The sequence below is a fragment of the Acinonyx jubatus genome, chromosome D1 (assembly GCF_027475565.1).
Source record: "Acinonyx jubatus isolate Ajub_Pintada_27869175 chromosome D1, VMU_Ajub_asm_v1.0, whole genome shotgun sequence".
Taxonomy (NCBI): domain Eukaryota; kingdom Metazoa; phylum Chordata; class Mammalia; order Carnivora; family Felidae; genus Acinonyx; species Acinonyx jubatus.
The window spans coordinates 110,843,949-110,860,679 of NC_069390.1; the positions used below are offsets into that span (position 1 = coordinate 110,843,949).

A 16,731-nucleotide genomic window follows, 5' to 3' on the forward strand; every position below is an offset into this window, starting at 1 on the left:
GAGGCTGGAAAGAAGATGACTGAATCTGGTTTATAGAGTCACATGTGAGTCCAAGGAATGGCAATATTATCAATAAGGAAGAGTCCTCCCTCCAAAAATATAAAAAAGGAAGGGTGGGAAAGAGAGAGGAAAAAGAGAAAGGAAGCAGGGAAGATTTGAAGCAGGTGTGTGTGTGTGTGTGTGTATGTGTGTGTATTTCATTTAATTGACTTAAGGAAGAGGTCTCTAACGCTTCATGGGGACAGGTGGGGAGAGAGCCAGGTAAAGGGTTCTCGCTGGTGCAGACAGGAGACTGTGGGTCGAAGGAACAAATACGAGGAAGGCTCCAGCCCGCTCTGTGGGGAACAAGAGTGTTCCCTGACGAGAATGGACGGCACGTGTCTACCCGTCGGATGTGGGGAGTGGAAAACACCAGAATGCGTGGGTGACATGGAGGCTCTCAAATGGAGGCCTGGTTAGAAATAGGCCCTTTCCTCCAGTGGATGCGCTAGATGCGCCTTCGAGGAAACCAACCTGACATCAGTTCTGGAGTCAAACCCGTCATGAATGCCTGTCTGGGAGCGTCTCTGGCTTCCTCTCCGACAGAGGGGCCCGTTCCCTCCCATAGGCGCCTGAGCGGAGGCTCGCTGGGTCAGGGTAGACAGGACCTCCAGGGCCAACGGTGGCCGTGGAGAAGTCCTTGAATGCCACTCTTTGTGTCTGTATTTCAGTGAGGCACTCCTGCCTCCCAGGTGTGTGTCCTTACCAACCACAAGGTAGTCTGCATCGTCGGCCTTGTCCCTCCCCGCCTCTTTATTGCAAGTTCTCTCGGAACACCTGCACTGTTTGTTCCAGATTGCATCAGCCTACACAAATGTTTTGTTTTGGCCTCGTTTGTCTCGGAGAAAGGATGGCCTCTCACCCGTTGCTCTGACTGTCATTATCTTTCCACACACCTGTTCATTCATATCAGAACGTGGAGTAAATGCCCAGTGTGTGCGAAGCATAAGCTGAGTTCCGGGGATAATGTGAAGTGACAACTGTGTTCGTAGAGGACCCCGCGGTCTTTGAAAGGGGGGTGTAGGTGGACACACACACACACATACCCACGCTAAGTCAGCGGGTTGAAAAAACACCAGACAAGTCCGCACAACTCGGGAGGAGTGAATAATGTCTGGGGAACAAATGCAGGATGCGGAGAGGGGGTCGGGCCGGGAAGGCTTCCAGAAAGGTGGCGAAAAGGCAGCCGCGTGGGGGTGGACGTGGTGGAGAACCGGGGGCTGAGAAGTGTGTGGCCTCCCTTCACACCTTTAACCGGAAAGGGAGCGGCTCTTCAGGATGAGGAGGATTTTGTAACAGTTGCGGGGGGGGGGGGGGGGGGGGGGTGGAATCTTGCATTGTAATTTTCCTGTAGAAAATTGTGAATTACTTAGGGCTATTTTCCACTCTTTGTGGAGAGGGATGGCCTTTTGACTCAAAATGTTAAGTTCACAAACTCCTGTAGTTGTTGATGTCCTGGTGAGTCATCAGAGATCAGCCTTGGTCGTGCTGACCTTGAGAACAAGTGTAAGGTGAGACCCAGCCAGCAAGGCACAGATTCTACGTCCTACCAACCAGCTTTGGACGGTTGGTTGTCAGGGAGATAATGCTAGGGTTTTGTGTTTTATAAACAGTGGGCGAGATCATTTTTGCAGAGTAAGCTTTTGATTTTTTGGCACAGCAAGGATCCAGGGTTCACATCAAAAGAAGAAGCTAACGTTCTTTTTGTTCACGTTACCCTTGCTTTGTTACTGAACATAATTAACCTTCATGCCGTGTGTTCTGTTAGCTTGCTGTGACTCTTTACTTTTGGTGGCATTTTGCATTGCCATTTTTACTATTGTAGTCTTTTCTGAGAATACACGGTGGAAACAAGAAGCCCTCAAGGTCTGGCCAATTCAGTGTCATCATTCCCCACAGTATCACACAGGATGTCAGGATTAGCTGGGATCTTGGGGTCCTCCAGTCCAGCCACTCATGCAGACCTCGCCTCTGTTGCAAAGCAAGCAGCCTGGAATCTAAAACGCTAAACACAGCCTTCTGGGGCTGCATATATGTGGTTTGATTCTTTCATTTCTCTCAGCACCGTGGGTGTTTGAGATACCATATGTGTAATTATCTTCCCTCAAAACTGTAATGACAAACTTACTCTGATTGTATAATAAACTCAGGGATCATCGGGAGTCTATATAAATACGCCTAAATATAAAAATGATCCCACAGCATAAATTCCTGTTGCACAGCCTGGTGAGAAATGACGGGCGCTCTGAATTCTCTAGGTGCACAAATCCAGGTAACTGGGGGTTCTTGTAACTTCCCCTGACGAGTTTCCGTGAATACATTCTCTCACTTCTCTTCTTTCATAAGTACAGTATGGGAACCTAATTGAATCTTCCTTTGATAAGTGAGACTCCCTACAAGGTCTCAGGGCGATCACTCAGAAAATCGATTCTCCTGGTACAGCCTAAATACCCAGAAAATAGAAAAGATGATGCTGATTTCAGGCCAGCCCACTAAACAGCCCCCAGCTTATTTTTTGGAATAAATCCACAACAATTCCCTTTATAATTTGCCTCTTGATAAAACCTTAATGCAGTAAAAAATCCAGATAATTATGGTGTCACTTAGTGAAGTCAGTTGATGTTTAAAGCGCTATGTCTTGCTCGTTACAGAGCAGACGTCTTTTTGTGAAAAAGGAGTAGCTTCGTAAATGTCTAGTATGTAGCATATATAATAATTAAACCACATTAAGCACACATATCAGCTTGCTGTGTTTGGATTCCTTGCTTGAAATATGTGCCTGGTATCACTTTAAAAGTAAAGTACTTATTCAGACAGGGCAATTGTTCCTTGAAATTCTCAAAGCAACTTGGGAAAGATGCAGAATTTTCAAAGCTGATTCAGAGGTTAAACCACTAATTTTCTTACTATTCTTCCATTTGCTTTACAATAATACAATAAATTGTCACAAATGAACAACATTTATTTCCTCAGATAATTGTTCGGTACACACATTAACAGTACTCCGATGGAACTTCAGGCTTTTATTCGTACGTTGGAAGGTTTCCCATTTGAGAGGTTTAGCATTGCCCATCTTTGAGGCTTAAACACCGTGATAAGACTTCTAACGTAAATGTATAAACAGGTACGTAATTGAAGAAACTCATGAGACCTGAGAACATAGTCTGTATCAACGTGCTGGCAACTCAGCTGGTGTTTTTCTTTATTGTGAGGAGACAGAATATGGACAGAAGACCCGCACTGCACAAATATACACGTGTGAGGAGAGAGCAAGTGCACATGTAGTGAGGACATGTTCTCCATCACTTAGAATGTGCAATTAAAAAGATATACAATTTTCCAGCAGGGAGCACTTTTATGGCACGTTGTATCATTGCTTTATTTTATAGATTACTGTTTTAACATTTAATCGTAAGAAATATGTTTTAAGTATATATTGCATGTTGAGAATAACACAGTGTCTTGATAGCTTTTGGCTGCTTCAAAATATAGACTTCCCAAATCTAAATATACATGTGATTTACTTATTTTTAAGAAAGTTTGCTGCTATAATTTTGTGCCGTATGATCCCTTCACTGTCTTAATCATTTAAAAATTAACTCAGATCTGTAGGATGCACACCTTATTACTGAACGTCTGAAGATCACTTGTAATTTGTGAGAGAAACACTTACAGAGTAAATAAATTTAAGGTAATAAAGACAGGATGAAAACAACTTACGATTTCGTGGGTTGATACTCGTTTCTTAACTTTCTAGAAACTTAACTAGAAAAAGAACGTTTCCATTTAAAAATTCTTGCTCAATGGAGAATGACCAAGTTACACAAAATAGTAACAGTAATGATAATAGAGCCTTAAGATGTTTTCATTTGAGCTGTGATTGGGGAAAATCATTCAAACCTTTTTAAATGTTTACTCTTTTAGAGCAAACTTGTCATCAGCACATTTCAAAAACACTGTAGTTTAGAAATAGCATCGTGATCTATTCATAAGTTCAAATACACCATAATAACTCAAACATAAATTTTCTTCGTCAAAATATTAACACTAGCATCGTCATTCCTCATTACATTTAGGTAATTATGTGTTATCCTGAAAATGAGAAAATAATTTTTCGCTCGTGTGGTGTTAATATTCAATCAACACAGTGTTCTTTCGTAAACATTTTCTAGGTGTCTGTCTTTTCTATGGTAGTTGGTAGAAAAGACAGTATGCTTCTGAGCGTACTCCTCAAGTTCGGAGAACAATGGCATACATTTGACCAAATATCAGCTAGGGGACAGCCAAGAGTTAGCATTTTTTAAACTTTTATTTTAAAAATTGTATCTCTATTTCATTAAAACTACTGTGTGAGATGTTTGTGCATCACCTGTCTTACTCAACTGTGAACCCTCCCAAATTCCTAACAAAGGGCCTCCATCATGATGTATAAGCGAAAGTGCTGGAATGAATGGGGAAGCAGCCACAGATTGGACAAGAGTCCACATCGCATTGGCACCAGCATCCTGGATCTTCATGAGTCCTTTCCTACTGCTGTTAGGAGCATGCTGCTAAGGCCTGAACCCACTACTCGTATTGGGTTTTTTGGTTGTGTGTTTTTTTTTGTTTGTTTTTAGTTCTGATTTACTTGTGACTTCTCTACTCTTCCTCTTTGTTCTTCCTGTAGAGTCATTCATGGTGGGAAATCTTTGGCAGTGTCTTGTCCCATTAATTGCCCAGAAGTGTATGTATTTGGAAAGCTACAGACTTGTTTATTATTTACGTGTTCGTTAAGTTTACACGCCATTTGGAGATGAGCTCGTAAACACGTTAATCATTTTTCACAATGAAGATGTCATGGCCACGCTCTATAAGCAAGTCACTGGGCTGGTGGCTTCCGGGACAGACGGATGAGTAGGAGTCGCTTTCTTCTTTCAAAGAACAAGATACCTAGTAGGAGAGAGAAGACACACATAGGCACCTTGCTTGGAAGCGATCAAGGTTCCTTGTTGGGTGGTTGTGCTGGACGTGGATAGGACTGTGCCCAAAGGCTCACTGCAGAAAGCGCAATGACATTGGGTCCGGAAGAAGGATTTGGTCATGGTGAAGTTTTTCCTGCCTGGGTTTGGAGGGACAGTCCTTTCCTTGAGGTATCACAGCACTCACTTGACTCCTTTCTCCTCACGCACACATCTTACTGTTCACCGTTGTCCTTGTAGGTGCTGTGGGTGGTAGGATTGGTGTAGGGAGGGACCAGTAGTCTCCCTGTCCCCAGCATCCGCACGCAGAATAGACACCCGTGCTTCCTTCCGGTCCCAAGCCTTGCTGGGGAAGGGGCAGTCGAAGCTCCATGAGGAGGAGCTTAGGTGGTGCCTGGGTTGAAATCTGCGTGGGTGTTTTTCTCAGTTCACTTCGTCTGGTTTATAGTTAGGGAAAGATTCCTTCCAGTCTTCGGCATGGCGTTGTCCATCCGTCTTAGCTTACGTTACTCCCCAGCCTGTGCAGATATTTTATTAGAAAATGGGTAGAGCCTAACTCAGGAGTATCCAAAAGTCTTTCTGGGGTGGGTGCTTTTAGTGTATGTTTATATAAACGCATATAACTGGTGCATATCATCCTGTAATTTAAAAGTGTTGACGGAACTACGCGCATATTGGTAAGCTGATGCAGAACTTTCTGAAAGTAACCAGTGTTTACATTGTCCATACACATTTAGCCCTGACGCAGGAGACTTCTCACTGTAGGGCACGAAGTAATGGCACGCAGTCCTACCAAACACGAAGGATCTGATGGCTCTAGCCACCGGCCATGCCACCTCAAAAGCTAGTTATGTGGCAAGTCACTTTATTTAAGCTGACACTTTGGGTCCACCCATCTTTGCAGCAGGATGTATGCTGGTTTTCTGATGGGACAAAGCTAGAGCGAGAAGATCTGCAATAAATACAAAAGCCACTTGTGCCACCATAACATGGTCAATTGGATATTTCATGAAGTGTATGCATCATAGGTGATGTCTCTACAGTGGTCTCATAAAAGACAGAATTTCCAGATTGTTGTTTATGTAGCTTTTTCTATTCCAAACAGCAGCCGAGTTAATTGATCACCATGGTAATTAGCATGGCTGAATCCCATCTGTCAATAGGATTTAATTGTATGCCAACCATGAAAATGAGAAACAAGTCTGGTAAACAAAAGCGTCATTAAAAAAAACAGCAAATAAAAGAGAAATCAACTCACCTTCTGTTTTTCTCAGAAAAATTAAATTGCGCAGCCCAGATACAAGGATTCTTTCTTAGGCTATCTCAATGGCATCAGGTACAGAGCATTTTCCTTCTTACTATTAGAAAGGTTTGGGCGTGTTAGCATCTCCGTGGGCTCTCTCTCTACGCTGAGACATGGAGCCGCCCCTGCCTGTCCTGTTCCACGTTTGCGTTCCACTTAGGAATATTCTGTTCCACTCAGCTCATAAAATGGGCTTCACTGCCGATATGCGCTTGTTTACTGACGTACTGGTGAAACATTTCAGTGCTGGGTACACACAGAATGTAAGTAGCCTCTTTCCGGTGACCTCTGGAGGACAGGAGCTAACCAGAGTACTTAGGTACCCTGGCTTTCAAAACCAGACGCCCCATTTCTGATGTTGAAGACAAAGAAGATACGATCGTTGATTTTTTTTTTTCTTTACAAACTGTAAATGAAATGGAACAGAAATGTCTAGGCAACCCTGACAAAAACTTTTATTTTTCAGTATTAACTCGTTTTTCTTCAAAACAACTTAAGGCGCTGTTCATTTTGAATAAAGTCTTGGTTTTATCTTAGGTTCTTACTGCAATGTTTTTCATGTAGACTTGAGAGTTGTGCTGGACCCTTCGTGCCTGTGGCTAAGAGACACGGGACCAAATGTTCTAAGGATAACTCGTAAATTACTGCTTATGCAACATGAGATAAACTGGCATTGAATTAAAATTAAAATGTGGAGCCGCGCTGTAGTCATGGTTTCGGATATTAAAATAGTATCTGAGACTACTTTTTAGAAAAGTTTAAAGCAAACAGGATCATCGTCTCTTGAATTTGCAGCCAACAACCTCACACACACACACACACACACACACCACCAACAACAAAACCAGTGATGGCCTCGTGTAGGAGTGTGATTTGTGTTGTTGGGATGGATGTGCAGCACATCTGCCCCGCAATTAACCGTGGTTCCCTCTTCCCTTTCAGAGTCCTAGGTGAGAGCATTCCCTTACAGTATGGGCTTTTCATTTAGGATAACTGTGACCATCCTAGATACAGAATACCTCAATTAGAGGGGAAAAAGCCATGCTCTACTTTTAATAAAATAGGCTCTAAGTGAATCATTTCTTAAAAAGAGCTGTGAGTTTTGTTCTTTGAAAATATTGACTCATTCTTCCCTCTGTGACCAAAAAGAAAATCAACAAAACACAGGCATCTTCAAAAACTAGTATAAAAATTTAATTAAGGTATGTTATTCTATCCTTACATAAAACAACAGTGTTTTGTACCTGCAGTTCTGGAAAACAGTCTCTCTCTCTCTCTCTCTCCCCCTCTCTCACATACCCACACACACACGCGCATGCACGTGCACTGGTTAAGATATACAGATCAGTAAGACAGAAAGCCTGTTGTAGCTTTTTAAAAAAAAAATGTTTTCATGTTTATTTATTTTTGAGAGAGAGAGAGAGAGAGTGCAAGCAGGGAGAGGCAGACAGAGGGAGACACAGAATCTGAAGCAGGCTCCAAGCCCCAAGCCATCATCACAGAGCCCTGTGTTGGGTTCGACCTGGGGCTTGGACCCACGGACTGTGAGATTATGACCTGAGCCAAAGTCGGACGCTTAACCAACTGAGCCACCCAGGTGCCGCAAAAGCCTGTTGTAGCTTTGAAGTCATAAAAATAGGGTTTAAGTTCCCTGAATGTGTCACTTATTATCTGAATGCCCTTGGACAAAGCGTTAATTTCTCTGAGCTTCATAATCCCCTTCTGTAAAATGGGGATGGTGATGATAATCTCTTTTGCATAGGATTTTGGTATGGACTTCATGGATAATTTGAATTTGTCTTGTAAATAGAAAAACACTCCACTGAAGTAAGTTACTGTTTTTTCGTATGAGTAGTAACAGTAATTAACAACCTGGAAAAGTCAGAAGAGATGATGCAGGTTATAAATCCCGAAGGAAATAAGTACGTTAATTTTAGCCCCTTCTTGACGCGGATCAGATGCCATTGGGTCTTTAAAGCCATCCCTACTCCCTTGGGCCTTGAACTCTGGGCTCCCCGAGATGGTAGCAAGACTTGATCACCAACCTGTTTGAAAACCAGGAAGTGTGCTTCAAAGGTTGGCTAAGAAAATCATTTAATAGTGCATTATTTCAACCATTTGTTCAGTGTCATTTTTAACCATAGCCATCTGCAGGGTGTTCTTGTAGGTTAAAGAAAGTCAACAACAAAGTCCTTGCTCATAACGTGTTTACAGGATTATTAAGCAGACAGAACATAGTGTAAAGACAATCCATCCGCCCTAATTAGGAGTGAAAAAGTGTTGCATAGTAAATAAGGTGAGTAATGCTTACGTCATGTGCAACCAAAGGGTTGAGGTTGATGCTGAGAATGTAAGTGTTGTCTTTCCCCAAAAGTATGATTTAGAATCCCTGTTGTCGGCAGGTATGTGTTAGATGGGACAGTGAGTGAGCCTCTTTCTGTAGGACACCTTCCTCAAAGACCTTTAAAAAAAAACCCAAGGGGCGCCTGGGTGGCGCAGTCAGTTAAGCGTCTGACTTCAGCCAGGTCACGATCTCGCGGTCCATGAGTTCGAGCCCCGCGTCAGGCTCTGGGCTGATGGCTCAGAGCCTGGAGCCTGTTTCCGATTCTGTGTCTCCCTCTCTCTCTGCCCCTCCCCCGTTCATGCTCTGTCTCTCTCTGTCCCAAAAATAAATAAACGTTGAAAAAAAAATTTTTTTTTAAAAACCCCAAAAACCAAATACCCAAATTACGCAGCTGAGGAAGTGAAACCCTTGGCGTGAAAGCCCAGAGTCATTAGCACTGGCCCGTGTAACCATGAGGCCACGGGGTTGCAAGCCTGGGGGCTCCATGGCGTGGTTTATAGCAGCCTCTGAAGGTTCCCTTGAAGAACCAGTGTGTTGACAGGGGTCGTTGGTCCCGTGGCTGTTGGTCAACACATCCAGTCTCTCGGAGAAGGACCTTCAAACCTTTTTGATGGTGAACCTCATTACTTAAAAAACAAAAATGACTTTGATCACACTCTCACTTTTTTAAATGGATCTGTTAAAATAAATACCAACAGAATTTCTACTCTTCTTCTCCCTCCGTCGCCAGTGCTGGAGGGGCAAGATTCGGTCACCTTGGATGCCATTGGAAGACACCTCTGTGTCTGAGGCTCTGAGGTACGGCCAGGGGACAGCTTCCTTTGAGGATGCAGGGGGGTAGAGTCAAAATCAGAGGGCAAGAGGCATGCGGAGATCCGCACATGTGATGGCATCCTGATGGGCATGTCCAGTTGGGTGCGGGTCAGGAGAAGGTGGTGGACAGCCTCGGGCATGGAGCAGGGGGGGTGACCTTGGAGATGACAGGGGCAGCGGCAGGCCTGGCCTCCTCCCCTGCTGTACTGGCATGTGGGGCAGAAGGGCACGGGGCCTCAGGGGCGTCTGTGGATAAGGATGGGTCCCAGAGCAAAGGGCGACAGAAGAAAGCAGGTTCAGAAAGACCTCACCTCTGCTTCCCAGCGGCTAGAACAGTTCCTCCTGCCTTGACAGCCGAACGCCAGGCTGAGATTGTGTGATGTGCTTGGGAAGCAGACCCTGTTGCTCCCCATCTGTGCCCCCTGGGCCCACGCTTGTGTTCCCGGAAGTGCTGACATCTTCCCACACTTGGCACCGTGTGCCTTGGCCTCCCTCGTCAGCCTGGACGCACAGAAGCCTCAGGTCGTGCAAGACGTGATTTGGGGGACACGCGGCCCGGCTTCCCTGTCTGTCTGGGGGGCCGTTCTGAAGGCCGTTCTGGGTGGCTCCTCCGGGTGCGGGGGGCTGAAATGTGGGTGCTCACAGCGACCTTGAGCTACGCCTTCTCCTGCTTGGTCTCAGTTTATCGACTTCCTCAGCTGCGCCCCCTGCAACGAGCCCCCGAATGAAGATAACCTGCACGTCGTCTGTATCTCAGGGCACAGCCCCCGCCCAAAAACCATTAGGGCCAGTCCCGTATTTAGTATCGTGCTACGGGTGCTGTCCTCAAAGGACTTCTGGGGTCTCAGGGCTCATGTTGATTTTACAAAAAGGCAGTGGACTTATGCCTCACACCATCCGGGCAGGGCCTTGAGACCTGGCTCTGGGTTCAAGGTGGCTTTTATGAATTCTCTGTGTTCTGTGACAGTGTTTTCAACCGATGCTCTGAATTGACCGATTCGGATTCGGAAGTGCCCCGTCCTAACTCTTAGAGTTTAATGTATTTTATAATTACAATATATAACCAAATGTGGCTGGCAGGCAGTTTGACCTAAGTCTGAAGGGCGTGGACTTTGGATATAACAAGGTTCAGTTCCCTCCTTGCACACTTCTGGTACTGTGCATAGATGCTTTTACATTTTAAAGGCTCTCCGTGTTGCTATCCCGTTGACTTCTGAGAAATCCACTTGGCATTGACTGGGGGCTTATTTTAAAGCATCAATCATGGTATGATCCTTGGTTAAGGATGTGCTCCCCATTCTGCCCACAACGTCTTGAGATCAGTTCTTCAAGCACAGATTATACAGATTTGACACTTATATGTGCAAATAAGTCATTTGTATGCACATTTTTGACAGAAGCCTTATGTTCATCTCTCATTGTTTTGACAATATTAGCAAAACATTAGACACTGACTTAAATATCCGTTCTTTGTATGCAATTCAGTCGACTTATTGTGGTGCTTTGAAAAAAAAATCCTATTCCATGGCCAATTTGTTTTACATGTGAAAGGTGGCGAGAACAGGGGCCTGACAGGTAATTTTGTTTCATTCTTTTGCCGTGCCATCGCCACGCTGAGATGTGTTCTTAAGCGTATACTTGGAGATTTTAATCCTTTGAGTTGCCTATTTGATCATCCTAACTTACAGCCCAAGGTGACAACTACTTCTTGAGACTGCCAAAATGTGCATTTTGTAAGACCTTTTTGTTCACTAGGGACTCAAAGGAAAGCCCGTCTTCACTCATAAGTGATATTTCTTCCCTCACAGCCTTAGTTAATACGACCTGTATGACATACGTTTACGTTTCTAAGAGGTTGTCGGGGCGCCTGGGTGGCTCAGCCGGTAAAGTGTCCGACTTCGGCTCAGGTCGTGATCTCATGGTTCGTGAGTTGGAGCCCTGCATCAGGCTCTATGCCGACAGCTCAGAGCCTGGAGCCTGCTTCAGACTCTCTGTCTCCCTCTCTCTCTGCCCCTCCCCCAGTTGTGTGCATGTGCGCTCGCGTGCTCTCTCTCTCTCTCTCTCAAAATAAATAAATATTTAAAAAAATTTAAAAACAGAAAGTTTCCAAGAGGTTGTCAAAAGCAAAGATGTTGAAGAGATGTTTGAGATCATGTTAACGCAGCCAAAGTGTCCCAGCTTTGCACACACTTTTTACTTACAGTATCAGTATTTGTGTATTAAAATATGGCTGATATTAGAGATGCAGGTTGTGGTAATTTCACTGCAAATTTGACTTTTAGATGTAATAGGGAAATAGTCTATAAGAATGTCAACAGCAAATGCGAAAGTTACAATAGGCATTTTGCCAAGCTGTAGAATTCCCCTGGAGAGTTCACGGTGGCTGTAATACCAGCCCGTTGTTGGAAGGGAAATGCTAAGCCTCTGCATAGCACATCTGAAGGTCACATTTACTTTGGCCTTTGTTTCATGGAAAAGATAGGTGACATTTCTATCTTTTTTTTTTTTTAATTTTTAATGTTTATTTATTTTTGAGAGACAGAGTACGAGTGAGGGAGGGGCAGAGAGAGAGGGAGACACAGAATCTGAAGCAGCCTCCAGGAGCTGTCAGCACAGAGCCCGATGCAGGGCTCGAACCCACGAACCGGGAGATCATGACCTGAGCTGAAGTCGAACGCTTAACCCACTAAGCCACCCAGGCGCCCCTATAGGTGACATTTGTTAACAGCGGGTTATCTTTACATGACTAAGAGTAGACATTAGGAGAAATGCAAAGTTTACTAAGAACGGATCAATAGTGTACTTTTTTTTTAAACAAAAAAGCAAGAAGTATTGATAAGAAGAGTCAATGCCATCCTTTTTCCCCTTGTACTCAAAATCAACACGTCTCAAATGTCGCTCAGTAGGTAGGGGCATTTGTAGAATGATAGTTTGAGTCTGTCTTTGCTGAATTGAGTGAGTTGCAAGGACTTGGCCTTAACTGCAAAAGGAAGATTGAATTTCTTGAGGCCAAGAGCCTCCTGCAAAGCCAGAATGGCTGACATTCTGTCTGAAACGGACTGGGGCGAAGAACTTTGCAGTTTAGAAAGGTGTAAATCGCTGCTCAGAAGACATATTTATCGATCATCTTGTTACTGTTATTTACTAGATCCTGGGTATTTCATTATACCTTATTCCAAGATATTCAAGGCCATAGTTGTGGCAGATTTTTGATTGTATACAAAGCTATCCAAAGTGGAACGTTTCACCCCAGGGATTCCCCCTGGAATGGCTGTAGCCACTTCATTAAGGCTGCTAAATCAAAAGTCGGTGGGCGCGTTTTGTTACTTCGGGCTAGAGTCATTGTTTTCATTTTTGACCAACTGGAGGTACCTACCAATGGACCTTTGAAAAAATAAAAGCAGTTTTTACATTCTTCTATAATTATTACGCCAATAGTATCCAGGAAAATTTAACAAAACAACAAAGTGTCCTACAAACTTAGTGTGTGTGGACATACCTAAATTTAAAAGTTTGTTAAGGTTCAGATGTATACGCTGCATTTTGCCTTGACACTCTACAAACAGAAACCAGGATAAAATATGATCTTACTTTCATTGTTGTAAATGTCAAGGTCAGATTTTCTCCTTCCTCACAGTGTGGAGGGAACCAAGCGTTTTGGGAAATTGAGGACCTCAGACGGGTAAGAGCCGTGCTTTGATAGTGACGTAGAAAGTACAGTTATTGTACTGTCACACCCTGAACAGTAATTGGGAAAACATTATTCTGTAAGCAGTCCTTTTGTCCAGTCTGTTCTCAAAAGCCACAGAACTTAGCGTAGCTGTCTTGTCCAGATGTCAGTCTTGAACACTATCCTGATGGGATCCATTAAGTTAGAACTTGAAAATACTAAGAATAGTAGTAAATCAGTTGGGTCCACACCATGGGATAAGAACTCCACTTTGAATGTAGCCTGACTGTTTTAAGAAGACAAACTGAGTCTGCAGGTTTATTCATGTCAGCCTACATGTATTCTACTATTAGCATAAAACGCCCCCTCATGGGGCTCAGTCGGTTAAACGTCCAGCTTCGGCTCAGGTCATGATCTCGCGGTTCCTGGGTTCAAGCCCTGCATCGGGCTCTGTGCGGACAGCCCAGAGCCTGGAGCCTGCTTCGGATTCTTTGTCTCCCGCTGTCTGCCCCTCTCTTGCTTGCTCCCTCTCTCTCAAATATAAATAAACATTAGGATACAATACAATACAATACAATACAATACAATACAATACAATACAAATTCTGCCTCTTTAGTTAATGGTTAAAATCTGTTCTATCCTAGTTTGCAACGTTCCTCTTTAACAAATTTCTGGTCTTTGTGTATTACATTCTGTTTTTGTTTTTTGCTACATTAAGTGGGGAAGAAAATAAGGAAGGATGCTCTCTCCCTTGTATCAGAGCCCTGGTCAGGACTCTGTACTTTGTCTGCACTGCTCATACACTTAGTTACTCACCCCTCTTCCACCATGCTCAGACCCAGTGTGTGACCATAGCTTCTCCAACACTGTCCATCTCAGCAGCCCTCCTGACCTTGGAAGGTTCCCTACATACATGTATTTGTTAGCTATTTGAAGAATAAGCTGTGTAACAGCCATCCCAAAACTAAGTGGCTTGACTTATTCTCATGTGTCTGGGGTCAAGTGGCTTTGACAGACTTAGACTGGGCTTGTGCAGTGTTGCCTTCTGCGTTAGGTTCGATCCACATCTGCTCCGTGTGTCTCCCATGTTTGTCCTAATAGGCTGCCCGATACATGTGCTTTTAATGGCAATAAAGAAGCACAGGAGTGTTGTATAGAGTCATAGGGGGACCCCTAAGGTCTAGGCTCAGAGTTGGCCCGTCAGCACTTCCTCCTGTGTTCTGTCGTCTCAATCCGTTTGAATTCCCAAGCCCAGCCTCACCAGGGTAGGAGAATGAAGTGGATGACTCTAGGGGGGCTGCTAGAAAGCCATATGGCAAATATGGAGGACCCTGTAGGAGGGTGAATAAGTGAAACGATAGTAACCGTAACGCACTTAAGAATCGACCCCAGTGCCCTTTTCTCTCCCAAAACACTGCTATGCAAGGAGGCTCTAGAATACTTCTTACTAACGCTCGTGATTCAGTAGGTCAGACCGAAGAGAATCAATCCGTTTCTAGTTTTCTTTAGGAAACTCAATGTGAGCCACGGACCTGCTCTCATTCCCAGAAATCCTTTGCTGTTCGTCCACAATAAGATAAGGAACTTGTGCCAAATGTAGATTAACTCTGACCCTATGTGCACTATTAGTCTACTGGTATTGTTTATTGTAGCAAGAAGTTTTTGACGAAGGAATCTATATTCTGATTGTCAACCTGGCCCAAGCTACTCATTACATGGCATTTTAAGTAGCCTTACCCTGGAACTTGTCTAGAAAAATGGATACCTTAATCCAATATTTCAATTCTTCCACTAATTCTCGTTTATACGTAAATCCCCAGAACTGAAGTTAAACCGTAACGAATTCAATACCTTTATATTCGTATTAACGGTCTTGTCTATTTGAAACTGTTCCATTAGTAGTATAGATCCACACAGGGAATATTGTAATATTAGGATAGATATCAAACTCGGCACTTATGTAAAGGCACAGGAAGAATGGACTACGAAATATGACCATATCCTGCTCCGTACTCTTAAAATATAGTTGTTCCCTTGGATTTAAATAGAAAAATATGTCTTCCATCGCCTTTTCAATATACTTTAGAAACAATTTATCATGTTCCCTGATGTGTACAAGGTACCTATCAAATTATAGCGGTGGCAGAATAAAATAATTATTAATACCTTTCTGTTTTGGCATCCATATTATCTCCTTCTTGCTAGATTGGAACATATTTTCCATTTTTTATTTTCATTTAGGAGCTATCAATAAATTATGAGTAATATCTTTGGCACACTGAATGGATAAGATCGTGTCACATTTTGTGGGATTTATGTTTTCAGTGCACAGTCACAGTCATGTCAAACTTATTAGAAAAAAAATTAATGAAATAGCTTCAGGGCCTAACATTTCTAGAAATAGTCAAGGAAAGCCAAATATAAAATATTTAAGCGTATGTCTCCGTGTCTACATTTTATTACATATGTTACTTCTTCTCTCCGAAGCAATAAATCGGCCTCCAAAACTGCCTCACATTTCTGAACTCCTGAAATGTTTGCTGCTAAAATTCATTGCTCATTTACCCCTTTGTGTTATTTTTCTGCACATCTGCTTCATTACGTGACGTCTCTTATTTCTGCTCTAGATTTTGAAAAGCATTCCACTTTTATTAAGGAGGTTAGGGGAGTTTTGTAACCCTCCCACAGGAAAGCCAATGTTATCACTGTTTTGCAGATGAAGAAAATGCCTCCCAGAATCGATGATTTTTCCCAAAGACACACAGCTAGAAAGGAGTATCAAACAGTCCATTCAAACACACCTTTAAAAAAAAAAAAACTCATTCATATTAGCCCTTTTACAGTAAGGGTAGCAGATAGAACAGGTGTGAATAGCCACTTACCTCACTCAGTGCTCAGGATTGATCATAATTGTCCTGAGGCTCTGTCCCCAGGGCACACAGCGGTCTCAGAAACGTGATTCTCGGTGCACTGCTCCAGGGAAAGTCACGTACGTTTTTGGAGTTGGCATTCAGGATGAAATGCATTTTGATTTTCCATCTCTGTACCTTGCTTTGTTAGGGTTTATGATTTTTTTTTGTACTTATGCCCCATAACCTGTATCGTTGTACTTTGCACAAAATAATAAATGCTAAGTAACTGTTGATGGTTTATGGTTAAATCGGTGTAAGTTATAATGGGCCTCATGTCATGCCAGGCACTGCTCTATGTGGTGGAGTTTCAGGATGAATCCATTCACTGGGGCATAAGAGGGAGGCAGAGAAGGGGATATGAGAGCAGACAGGTGTGTGAGGGCCAGGGCCCCAGCTATGCGGTGCAGACACTGCTCTCACCCCTGAGAAGTGGGAGCCCCGCGGGGTATCATGGGAGTTGGACAGACCCCCTGTCCCCACAGAAAACATTGTAGTTCACAGAGGCAGCCTAGCAGGGGCACAGGTCGGGGGGTTTGCCTGCACGGTTTGTGAATCCGGGCTTCAACACTGCAGATGAACCAACTCGGTCAACAGATGGCCTGATTGCTCCCCTTTTCCTGTACTGCCTCCGTCTAGGAAAATGCGCACAAGTATCTTGCTTTCAGAATATTCTGGATTTCCCTCACTTGTT

General features: G+C 43.6%; 1 protein-coding gene across 3 annotated transcripts in view; it reads left to right on the top strand.

Annotated features, from left to right (window-relative positions):
* The window catches only part of PDGFD (platelet derived growth factor D), a 221,024-nt gene that overhangs the window by 115,150 nt on the left and 89,143 nt on the right, over positions 1-16,731 (top strand). The gene's annotated exons all lie outside the window — the stretch shown is intronic.